Here is a 12,937-nt window from a genome sequence, read left to right on the forward strand (position 1 = left end):
CGGAATTCTTTAATTAGAGTTAAAATAGGATTTGATTAAATTTCGTATCCTGCACATGTATCAGTATTCGGACCATAACTTTCGGCTCAAGAATTGGATTGAGGTGAAACCAGCGGCATTGGAAAGCTAACACAAAATTCTACAAATCTTTGTGAAATAAGATTTTCAAAATTCGAAAGTTAGCTATGCCAAAATCGTCTCGCAAGATAAGGAAGAAAATTTGGATGAATCCTATTCCAACTAGAACTAGTTTTTCTTCCCATTTCAACTAGTACTAGGTTTTCTTGTAGTTTATATATAGAGAGCTGTTATGCACGAAATTGTAGGGAATTCCACATAAGAATTCCATGTGCTAAGAGAGCGTTTAAGATATTGAGTGTTAGGGTTAGTCTCTCTTAGAGTTAAAGGTTGTGTCTTCATCACAAATCATATACAACCGAAGTCTACCGGAGTTCCGGTAAAGGAGAGCAAGTAGAAGGATTGTGCCAGATGTTCTGGAAAGGGCTACTGCGGTAGAAGTCAAGTGGGTCGCTTGTCGTGTACAAGGAAGAGTAAATTGCAAAGGTTTTGTAATTCTTCTTGTATTTCTTATTCTTCTTATAGTGGATTGATTTCCTGGGTTTGGCTGCCCCGGAGAGGTTTTACATTTAGAGAGTTCTCTAAATGGTTTCCTCTTCGTAACCAAATATCTGTGTTCTTGATTTTCATTACATATCTGTATTTGGTTGATTATTTACTGTTAGGTTAGATCTTATTCCGCATAATATTTGTGAATCACCTAGACATTTGAATAGGTGTCGCTTGAAGTCGTTTTTAGAATTTTCAATTGGTATCAGAGCGGGTTCACTTTGTTTGGATTAAATTCCTGAGTGAGATCCTTGACTCATTTGCTATGAATACTCCTCAATCCCTTAGCATGGATTCTGATAAGGAGATTGACCTTCAGATGGCCTATAACAAGCTCTTTAAGAAATTTGTTAAATTAACTCATCATCATCAAATTTCCCTTAAAAAGCTTAATGATGTTGAGCATGAGAAAGAGTCTTTGGTTATTAATTTGTCTAAATCACATGCCTTAATTGACTCTTTGAAATCTGAAAATACTATGCTTATTGATAAATTGGGTGCCTCTACTTTACATGCTTCTAATTCTGAAAGAAAAACTTTGTTTGTTAAGCATGTGAAAGTTGAAGAAGTCAAAGCCAATATAGCTTGCTTGGATAAGGGCAAAACTTCTTGTATGAATACTTGTGTGAAGCCCGAATTCAAGGCTCTTTCAAGGAAACAAACTCATGCAAAGTTTGTTCCTACATGCCATCATTGTGGGATTATTGGTCATATTAGACCAAATTGTTCTAAGTTGAAATCCCAAAGACCTTGGAATAAAAAGGCTGCTCCTAAGAAAGAAAAAGGTGGTGTAGAGTCATGTTTGTCTAGATCTAAGTATATGTATATCCCTCCTCATATGAGACAAGCTTCTCCGAAATTTGTCCATACCTGTCATCATTGTGGCAAAGTTGGTCATGTTCGACCTAACTATTTTAAGTTGAGACCTCGTGAGCATAAGAGTGAGAATTCATATTCTAGGAAAGGTTTTGAGGGGCTATGCATAATGATGAAAGGAGTGTTATCTAGGTTAGATGAGTTTGACAAGAGTCACAAATCTGTACCTAGGGTTAAGAAGGTTTGGGTTAGGAAGGTCGATACCATTCACCCTTTGAGGGGGAGTGGTGGTGAACTCACCTAGAGTAAGGTGGTCCATAACATGCTTAGGATTGGTTGTCTTGCATATTTCTTCATATCCTAGAGCATGTAGCATTCATTGCATTGCATTTATTTATTTATTTTTGTTTTTTTTTTTGTTTTTTGTTTTTTTTTTAATTTCAGTTTTGCATATATATGCATTGCATTAATTTTGTGCATTTTATTTTAAAAATCAAAAAGACAAAAATATAGTTTTTAGGTTGTCTCCTTATTTTTGTCATATGCACCATGATAGTCCATAAATTTCTCATGTATACTTCATGGATCCAATTCCTTATATCTCAAAATGTGCTTACTATACATGGGATGAATATTTATTAATGGACTGATTTTTTTTTTGGCCTAAGCTTATGCTTCTATGGTACATTTTACCTATGCTTGAACTCTTGTGCACATTTAAGCTTAAATTGAGTATGAATTTGGCCTTAAGGGTGAGTTATGTTAGGCAACCATATGAAGAAGATTGACTAGTTATGTCTATCAAATTGACCAAATGCTAGTTGAACCTAGGACCAAAAAATTCCAGCATTCCTTTAATTTGGTTTAAGCACTAAATGATTAAAGACATATTCTCAAAGAAAAAAATAGTGAAACAAGAAAACATATGAACATATTCCAAAAGGAATCTATTTCACTATGTCTTATTTGTGCTCAACTTGTCCCTATAGAAATAGTCGTGACCATATTCATTGTGGAAAGAGACGGTCACTACCGGACAATGTTTGAGTATGTGCTATTACTACATGGGAAGTGTATTGGATGAGGGTGACACGGCCCTAGCAAGGTTTGACTTTTGTTTAGATATACATGTCAATCTTCCCATGAGGTAATTTAAGTTTTTGCTTGATAGCCTATCCCATTACCGTATAAGTTCTTAAACTTACTTGATGGTTAGCTTTCACACACAACACACAAGCATGGGTCGAGTGGAACATGTTGCTTTGCTTGTGTTGAAAAAACTTTTGTTTCATATTTTTTTATTCTCATGTATATTTTGGACATTTTGAGATATTACCAGATAATCATTGCTTAATACATGAGTCTTTTATGTTTTATCATGTGAGTGTATTTGACATAACAAGTCTTATATTGAAAAAAAAAAAAAAAAAAAAAAAAAAAATTCTGACTTTTTTCTTCATTTTTTTTATGTCATTCCCTGAGGGGGGAGAATTTTTTTTATCATGCTCTTGCATTTCACTCATTATGCATTCATAGTTTTGATTTTGTTTATGTTTCTCTGACTTTCCTTGGGCTTATTGGTGTTTTACTGCCCTTTGTCCATTCATGACAAAAAGGGGGAGAGAAAGTTTTAGAGAGTGCAGACTGGGAATAGATAGAACACCATAGATGATTTTGATTTTGATATACTTGTTGCATCTATGAAAGATATTTGTTTTGTGTTTTAACAGATTTGGTGAGCTATTCATGATTATATTCTATTCAAATCTGTTATATTATTGGTACATTGGGTATTTTTATTCTACATACGTTTAATATGTTTTGTGAGTGTTTCAGGAAACAGGAGTTATCTATTCAGATGTATCTTGTAATTTTTGTCACAGAATTGTCAAAGGGGGAGTTTGTTGGGTTTTGAATTGCCAAATTCAGTGACAAAATACATTTATCTGCAATCCCGTCAGCAGTGCATACATACGAGGTGTTGTGTCAAGAGAAGACCTAGAAGATGTGGTTAAGCTTAACCAATCATAATAGAAGACCTATATGATATGGTTAAGTTTAATCAAATTGGAATTCTTTAATTAGAGTTAAAATAGGATTTGATTAAATTTCGTATCCTGCACATGTATCAGTATTCAGATCATAACTTTCGGTTCAAGAATCGGATTGAGGTGAAACCAGCGGCATTAGAAAGCTAACACAAAATTCTACAAATCTTTGTGAAATAAGATTTTCAAAATTAGAAAGTTAGCTATGCCAAAATCGTCTCGCAAGATAAGGAAGAAAATTTGGATGAATCCTATTCCAACTAGAACTAGTTTTTCTTCCCATTTCAACTAGTACTAGGTTTTCTTGTAGTCTATATATAGAGAGCTGTTATGCACGAAATTGTAAGGAATTCCACATAAGAATTCCATGTGCTAAGAGAGCGTTTAAGATATTGAGTGTTAGGGTTAGTCTCTCTTAGAGTTAAAGGTTGTGTCTTCATCACAAATCATATACAACCGAAGTCTACCGGAGTTCCGGTAAAGGAGATCAAGTAGAAGGATTGTGCCAGATGTTCTGGAAAGGGCTACTGCGGTAGAAGTCAAGTGGGTCGCTTGTCGTGTACAAGGAAGAGTAAATTGCAAAGGTTTTGTAATTCTTCTTGTATTCCTTATTCTTCTTATAGTGGATTGATTTCCTGGGTTTGGCTGCCCCGGAGAGGTTTTACATTTAGAGAGTTCTCTAAATGGTTTCCTCTTCGTAACCAAATATCTGTGTTCTTGATTTTCATTACATATCTGTATTTGGTTGATTATTGATTGTTAGGTCAGATCTTATTCCGCTTAATATTTGTGAATCACCTAGACATTTGAATAGGTGTCGTTTGGAGTCGTTTTAGATTTTTCAACATGCAATTGGAATAGCCATCATTAGGTACAGATTACTGCCAAATTCGCCAATTAGATTGCACCAAGCAAGCAAATAGATATTAACTACTTGTTTTTTTATATCAACAACTTTGGTATTATTAGTGCCGTAGAAAATTATGGGAAAGAGAAGCAAAGATAAAGGGAAAACAAATCATTACCAAGTGTCTCAAACGCCAATCTTTTCAAATGGTTACCAAGTTTTCCATCATTTTATTTATTTATCATGTGGTCCCTTGGGAGGGCCTGGTAGTATTAACTCTTCTTTTGATTCTAGACTTTTGGAGTCCTAGAGTAAAAAGTTTGGAGTTCTCAATGTCATTTCCTTGTTTTATGTTGACTTCTTACCTTGTCCCCCCCCACAATATGTACTGTATTAGTTTGATGCTGCAAAATTGAGGAAGCTGAAACCAAGTTTCAAGGAGGATGGTGGTTCTGTTACTGATGGCAATGCTTCTAGCATAAGGTCTCTCTCTCTCTCTCTCTCTCTCTAATGCATTTGTTGTACAGTTTTGTTGTTTCCCTTGTATTGGTGCTGAAGTGAATTCTTTAACATTCACTCTGGGTTGGTGCTGTCATCATCGACAGTGATGGTGCAGCAGCATTAGTGCTGGTGAGTGGGGAGAAGGCACTTCAACCAGGGTTGCAAGTGATTGCAAAGATCAAAGGATTTGCTGATGCAGCTCAGGTACCATACATAATATGGTTCATATTTGGCTTGGTTTTAGACTTAAAGTGAAATTATGCTAAACAAGGTTGTCTGTGCAGGCCCCTGAATTATTCACAACTGCACCGACCCTTGCAATACCAAAAGCTATTTCAAATGCTGGTTTGGAGGCTTCTCAAATTGATTACTTTGAAATAAATGAAGCATTTTCTGTAAGAATTCACTCTTTTATCGCAGCTAATCACTTGTTTATTGAGTTTTTTTTGCTAAATATGTGTACTTAAACTCTTCCCTGCAGGTTGTGGCACTTGCCAATCAAAAGCTGCTTAGTCTTAATCCTGTGAGTCTGCAAGTGAGTATTGATTATTCTTAACTCATTGAACTCTGAAATTGAGTTGATTTTAGCTGTTTCATTCTCTTGTGCATTCTCAAAATTATTATCAACTCGATATTTTCATAAAGCTATGGGATCCATCAGGCGAACATGTAGGTATTCATATAAACTCCATGAAATCTGTTGCTAATGTGTCATGGCAGGGGAATAGAACATCTATTATGGAAGGGTGAATTAATGAAGCTCGGATTAGTTATAATTCTACTGAGTGCTCTTTTCACTCGTCTCATTAACAATGCTACTGTTTGGCAGTCCCTTTCTCATAATCTTGATTAGAGAGATCACCTTCCTGAATGGGTGACATTCGGATTCTCAGCCGCAACAGGAATTGCTTCTGCAATGCATATGGGATTTTAGTTGAACTTTGGATGATACTATAGCGAAACCAACAGTGCCAAGCAACTCGAGTCCGAATCCAAATCCGCCCTTGACCGAAGGAAAAATAATAGGTTTGGATTAGACCTAGGGTTGGGTGTTGGTGGATCTTTTTTGTTTGGTGGATTGGCTTTAATTCTATTTGCCTTGTGGAAGAGGAATAGAAGTCACACAGAAGAGGATCGTGCCCTTGATAGATGCATGGATGACGAATTTCAAAGGGGAACAAGACCAAAGAGGTTCTCTTTTAAAGAATTGGCTCAAGCCACGAATAATTTCAACGATGAACAAGAAGATAGGCAAGGGTGGAGGGGTTAATAGAGGACTTTTATGGGAATCAAACTTCTTTGTTGCGGTTAAGAGTGTCAAAAGGGTCTAAATAAACAAGGAATAAAGGAGTATACCTCGGAAGTAAAAATTATTAGTCGATTGAGACGTAGAAATTTGGTGCAACTCATTGGATGGTGCCATGAAAGAAGATAACTCTTACTCGCTTATGACTTCATGCCCAATGGAAGCTTAGATTCACATCTTTTTACACAAGAAAGCATATTGATATGGGAAATGAGGTACAAAGTTGCTCAAGGATTAGCGTCGGCCTTACTCTACTTGCACGATGAGTGGGAACAATGCGTGGTGCATAGGAATATAAAAACGAGCAATATTATGCTTGACTCAAACTTTAATGCTAAACTTGGGGATTTCGGGCTAGCTAGGCTTGTGGACCATGTGAAAGGGTCACAAACCACTATTTTGGTAGGGACCATGCGCTACATGGCCCCTGAATATGTGACAACTGGTAAGGCTAGCAAGGAGTCAGATGTCTATAGTTTTGGAATTGTCGCTCTAGAGATTGCTTGTGGAAGAAACCCAATCAAGCCCAACGCCCCTGAAGATCAAGTAGTCATGATGGAGTGGGTTTGGAAGCTTTATGGAATAGGAAGGCTACTTGAAGTAGCTTACCCAAGGCTGGGTGGAAATTTCGATGAGCAACAAATGGAGCACATGATCATTGTTGGCTTTGGTGTGCTCACCCTGATTGCAACCTTAGACCTTCAATAAGGCAAACAATTCATGTACTCAATTTTGAGACTCCATTGCCTATTCTCCCATCAAATATGCCGGGGCTACCACATCTTGGCCCTGTAATGAACAGACATGCAATGTCGCAATCTATGTATTATGATGGAGGACGGAATCAATATCCAGGCAATACCAGTTCCTCATTGTCTACCTCGTCCTTTGCAGCTTCTCCACTTACAGTGCTTTTGCATACACTCGAAAGTGGTAAGAATTTCACTTAATTTTGGGATTTTTATTGATTGATTAGGTGTTGAATTTTTCTCCTACATTATCACATCATTGTGTTTCATTTTACATTTTTTGTTTACCCAATGCTGAAAATGGTTAAGAGTGCACCTTGTTTTTGGTTGAATGTACATGATACACGTGTTTTTGCTTTGTACCTGAAATATGACTTTTTGTACATACTATTCATGTGTATAAACAATCCAATAGCCTCAAATTGGCCAACCGTCATGGATTGAACATAAAAATACAATTAAACTATATAATCTTTAGTAAGACAATAAATTTGGATCTAAAATACCATGAATAAGCCTCGAGATCCGTTTCTACATCCCTCGGCCTGTAAGAAGAATTTGAACAATGTGGGCAGCATCGAGTAATCAAATCAAGCAATATTTCGTTGTATTTGGTTTTCAATGCCTAGCTGGGTAAACTTTTTGTTAATTAATCACTATTTGTTCCAAAAGTTTAAGGTGCGAGTCCAAACTCTCTTTTACTAGGTCAGGCCCAACACGTAAATATTTAATTGAGATTGAGGGTAAATGACGAACTCAACACTCAAACTCAAAAGAGTTGGATCTTATACCATGTTAAATTATTATTTATTTTATTACTTTAAGCTTAAAGGAAAAGATAAATTTAATCATTTAATCAATACATTACAACTTTTGTCGGACAAGGTTTGTCATTTGTCAAACTCGGGGAAGGATGAAAAAATATGATTTTGCTTGGTATAACAGGCTAATGATGGCTAGCTTTAAAGGCCCGATAATAATGACTGTAACTATGAACTGAAGAACAACCGAAATATTGTTGATTTAAAATGGAAAATATCACCAAAAATTACAAGAACAATCTAATCCATCAAACCCAAAATCATACACAAACCGGGTAAGGCTTTTTTTTTTTTCAGGAAAAATCATACATCCCTAGATGCCTAGGAGTACGACCACGATACAAGGTTTGGCTTGTTCAAAAACTAAATGGACAGCTATGTCCCTCTAAATACACTAAATGGAGCCTCTCCATTTCAAGTGAAATGGAGAGGATCCATTTTCTCAAATTGTTGGCCTTCATAGTCAACTTTTTCTACATGGCTTTCATTCGTATAAAAATGGAAGTACATAGGTGGCTTTTTAAATTGAAGGTGAGCTTTAAAAAAAAAAAAAATAAAAAAAAAAATAAAGGTGAGCCGCTCTTTCTGAACTTTTCTCAAATCTCATAAAAAATTGGTGTAATTTATTATTCTAAATATAATTTTGAATCATTCAAGTTTCATAAAGGTAGGCATATAAAGCTAACATCATGGCTTTAAAAAATTAAAAAAAAAAAACCCTAACATCGATCGCTGGAAAAGCCCGATGGTCATGTGTATAATCAACACATGCATGACGATTTAACATTAAACAAAAAATAAAACTAAAACAAAGCAAAAATTATAATTTATTTTGGAGCTAGGCTCATGAAAAGGGAAGGAAGATTTGAACTAGCTAGTAACATTTGTTTCACGATTCATAGTCCCCAACTAATTAAACTACTCTTTAAGAACCCAATTGAGCGACCCTTGAGGACTCAACAGCAAACTTATCGAAGGAGAAGAACTCCAAATATTTCAACAATAAGAATCTCGAACATGGATCACTACACTTGTTACTTATTCAACCGTCGGTAGTGGAGATAGCCGTTAACTAGTGATGTTAACTAGTACTGACGCACTCTAACTCCGTCAATTCCTGCGTTATTATTGGGTTAACAGGTGATAAGTCAAAACAATGGGTCTGTATGAGTTATCAATTCAACAAATATTTCGTTGGATTTGAATTTCATGCCAAGCTGCATAGCTTTTTTCGGGCTAGGCTGGTCAACCACGGGGAAGAATCAAAATATACGATTTTGCTCTTGATAGAAGGTTACCTGGCTCTTGGGTGATATATTTTCTAATGCTTTTATAGTTTTATATCACTAATCCTATCATATTATACGGGAAGTTTCATAATAAATAGTGATGAGAATCGACTAGTAACAGACACAGGAAACCCAATATTTAGTTATTTCGAAGGAGCGTTTGTTGAGAATAAGGTTTTATATTGAATTACACAGAATAATGTACACAAGAGGCCTATATATAAGCTAATAATAGTAACCTAGTAAACTAAAGAAAGGTAAACCTAGTAGACCTAAAATACCTAATGAAGTAAATAACTGTTAACATAATATTCTTAACAATCCTCCTCAAGCTCAAGGTTGAGTGCGAGAGACCAACTTGAGTTTGGATATAAGATCACGAAAATGCCCTATCGGATGGGAATTTGTAAAGATGTCTGCGAGTTGATCACGGGACGTGACAGAATGAAGCTCTAGTGAACCCTTAAGAAGATGATGATGGACAAAATGACAATAAATCTCAATATGTTTGGTCCATTCATGAAAAACATCATTATGAGCAATTTGAATAGCACTCTTGTTGTCACAATATACAGAACTAGCAGAAGAAAGAGAGACGCTTATATCCTGTAACAGCCATCGCAACCAAAGAAGCTCCGCGGTAGTGTCAGCTAGAGCACGATATTCTGCCTCGGTGCTAGATTGAGCAACAACAATTTGTTTCTTACTTCGCCAAGAGATAAGTGAGGTGCCAAGTAGGAAACAGTAACCAGTGGTAGAGCGACGATCTGTCGGATCACCCGCCCAATCAGCATCAGTGTAAGCATGTAGCTGAAGAGGAGACTAATAGGAGAAATAGAGCCATGAAATAATGTACCCTTTAGGTACCGAAGGATGCGAAGGACAGTTGAGAAATGAGTAGAGCGAGGAGCAACCATAAATTGACTCACTTGATGGACAGCATATGAGATATCAGGTCGAGTGACAGTAAGGTAGACAAGATTACCAACTAAATGCCGATATAAGGTAAAGTCGCGAAAAGGCTCGCCATCATGAGGAGTGAGACGAGTATTAAGCTTAGTCGGTGTGTTGACAATCTTATTGTCTGTGAGATTGGCTATGGAAAATAGATCAGATATATACTTCGCTTGTGTCAAATAATAACCATAAGAAGAAGAGGAGATCTCAAGACCAAGAAAATAGCTAAGAGGGCCAAGATCTTTCATCTCAAAGTGCTGACTGAGAAACTGTTTAAGTTCCTGAATACCAGTGATATCATCTTCAATGATGATCATGTCATCAACATATAATAGAAGAAATATGGTACCCTGGTCTGTGCAGCGAATAAATAAGGCTGAACCTTAAAAGCTAATGGAGTAGCCAAAGCGAGAGATAGTGGCGCTAAACTTAGCAAACCATGCTCGAGGTGCCTGCCTAAGTCCATATAGAGCTCGATGGAGATGACAAACCTTATTTATAGGATAAGATAATCTAGGAGGTGGTTGCATATAGACTTCTTCACTTAAATCACCGTTAAGGAAGGCATTTTTGACATCCATTTGACAAAGTGACCAATGTCGAGAGGCTGCAACAACCAATAAAGCAGGCACAGAAGAAAGGTGAGTAACATGAGCAAAAATCTCCTTATAATCCACATCATATAGTTTGTGCCATCCAATACAGTCTAAACATGATGAATAATCTCGTTTTGTGCCATCTAGAATGGTCAAATGCAAAAACAGACCACAAATACGAAATCAGGACGAACAAATAGAGTAAAAAGCACATGGTCAACTCTGGTAGTCAACGGTCAACTCTAACTGAAGTCAACAGTCAAAGTCAATGGTCAACTTTGATTAAGTCAATGATTAGCACAAGGTGAAGTGGTACTGGCTGACATGGCACCGACTGACGTGGTACTAATGATGTTGCACCGGCTAACGTGGCGCTGATGATGTGTCACCTGATGATGTGCCACATCATCAGCGCCTGGCTGACGTGGAACTAGAACTGACATGGCACAGATGACATGGCAGTCTAGATTGCATGTCGCGTGTGGTGCACGCACTACTGTAGGCGGCAGCACTTGGCGTGTGAATCTCACTCGCGGACCTTTGGGTGGCGCGTGGAGTGGCAGAATGTGATTTTGTTGGCGGGTCTGGAGTTGTTGGAAGAAGAGCTATCGATCAGTGGTTTGGCGGAAGCGATCGGACAACTGTGGCGGCCTATGGCAGAGCGGCACTGGCGGAACGGCGGGGACTTCAAGCGGCGTGTGAGGGAGCATGAGATCGCCGATGGAACTGTGTGCGGCGGCTCTGGAACATTCGTCTTCCGAGGTTTCTAGCCGTATATTGATCCGCTGAAAAGTATAAGAGGAAGAGAGAACCAAAAAAGACAGAGTAAGAGATTTGCCGGAAAACGCCACCCCCAAAAAAAAATAATAACAATAATAATAATAATAATAATAATAATATGCGAAAAAAAAATTAAGGTGATTCAGAACCTGTACTCTGATACCAGGTTGAGAATAAGATTGTATATTGAATCACAAAGAATAATGTATAGAAGAGGCTTATATATAGGCTAATAATAGTAATCTAGTAGACTAAGGAATGGTAAGCCTAGTAGACCTAAAATACCTAATGAAGTAAATAACTTTTAACATAATATTCTTAACACGTTAACCTCCAAAAGACAAGAAGTATATAGTATAATAATATTCAGCATACTTTTTTATTGACGATGTTTCCTTTAATTTAAATAGAAGAACACTAAACAAGGTCTTGACTTTAGAATTAAGATTCTGACCTTAATTACAAGGGAAGAATCAGAATTAATATTATAGAAAGTTCGGTTCCTTATTGGTAGAGAAATAAATGGACACGTCTTTGAGAGGATTGGATGAAATAAATGGAATGTTAGGTATTTTTCTCATGTTCTAAAAGACCCCTTCTTTGAGTTAAAACATACATCGATCGTAGCTTTCATAAAATTTCATCCCATTGAAGCCTTAGATGGGAAGCTTCACAGCAACTTCTTTTAATTGAATGTAAAAACCAAACCTCCCTTCCGACTTCTACTCATGGCTTGTTACAACTTCAAAATGAAGCATTTCCTATTTGCAAAGTCCCTAAACCTCTTTAATCTCTTAATGATCACCAATTTGTTCTCAGTACAATACCCAGTTACAAGTGCTATATCCTTCAACTTCACCAGTTTCAGTTCTCGTGACTTCAGAATAAGATGTGAGAGAACTGTCGTTGAAGACCAAGTCATCAAACTCACCGCCAACAAGGTCCCTATAAACTCTGCAGGCCGAGCCACGTATTTTAGTCCCATGCACCTCTGGGACATGGCATCCGGAAACCTCACAGATTTCACTACCCATTTTACCTTTGTCATTGTTTCTCACGATGCAAGTTATTATGGAGATGGACTTGCCTTCTTCCTAGCACCTAATGGTTCAATAATTCCTCCTAATGCCAACCAAGGTGGCGGCATGGGTCTTGCAAGTGGTAACCAGCTACTAAACTCGACGGACAATCCTTTTGTCGCGGTGGAGTTTGACATATATCCAAACATTGATTGGTTTACAAAGCTATGGGATCCGCCAGGCGAACATGTAGGTATTGATATAGACTCCGTGCTATCTGTTGCTAATGTGTCATGGCGGGGGGGTAATTATTCTATTCTTCAAGGGAGAATTAATGAAGCTCGGATTAGTTATAATTCTACTTCTCATAATTTGAGTGTTCTCTTCACTGGTCTCATAAACAATAATATTGTATGGCAGTCCCTTTCTTATAATCTTGATTTGAGAGATCACCTTCCTGAATGGGTAACTTTTGGATTCGCAGCCGCAACAAGACTTTCTTCTGCAATCTATACGGTTAACTCTTGGGATTTTAGTTCAAGTTTGAAAGATGTTGTAACCAACCCAAGGAAAAAGAACAA

The 12,937-nt window shown here is 37.1% G+C and overlaps 1 protein-coding gene and 1 pseudogene across 1 annotated transcript in view; one reads left to right on the forward strand and one right to left on the reverse strand.

The window, feature by feature from the left end:
• Positions 1–12,937, reverse strand: part of LOC132177949 (L-type lectin-domain containing receptor kinase IX.1-like) — a 24,440-nt gene that overhangs the window by 8,126 nt on the left and 3,377 nt on the right. The gene's annotated exons all lie outside the window — the stretch shown is intronic.
• LOC132176957 (L-type lectin-domain containing receptor kinase IX.1-like) lies at positions 5,495–7,243 on the forward strand (annotated as a pseudogene).

This window comes from Corylus avellana, chromosome ca4 (assembly GCF_901000735.1).
Source record: "Corylus avellana chromosome ca4, CavTom2PMs-1.0".
NCBI classification, from domain to species: Eukaryota; Viridiplantae; Streptophyta; class Magnoliopsida; order Fagales; family Betulaceae; genus Corylus; species Corylus avellana.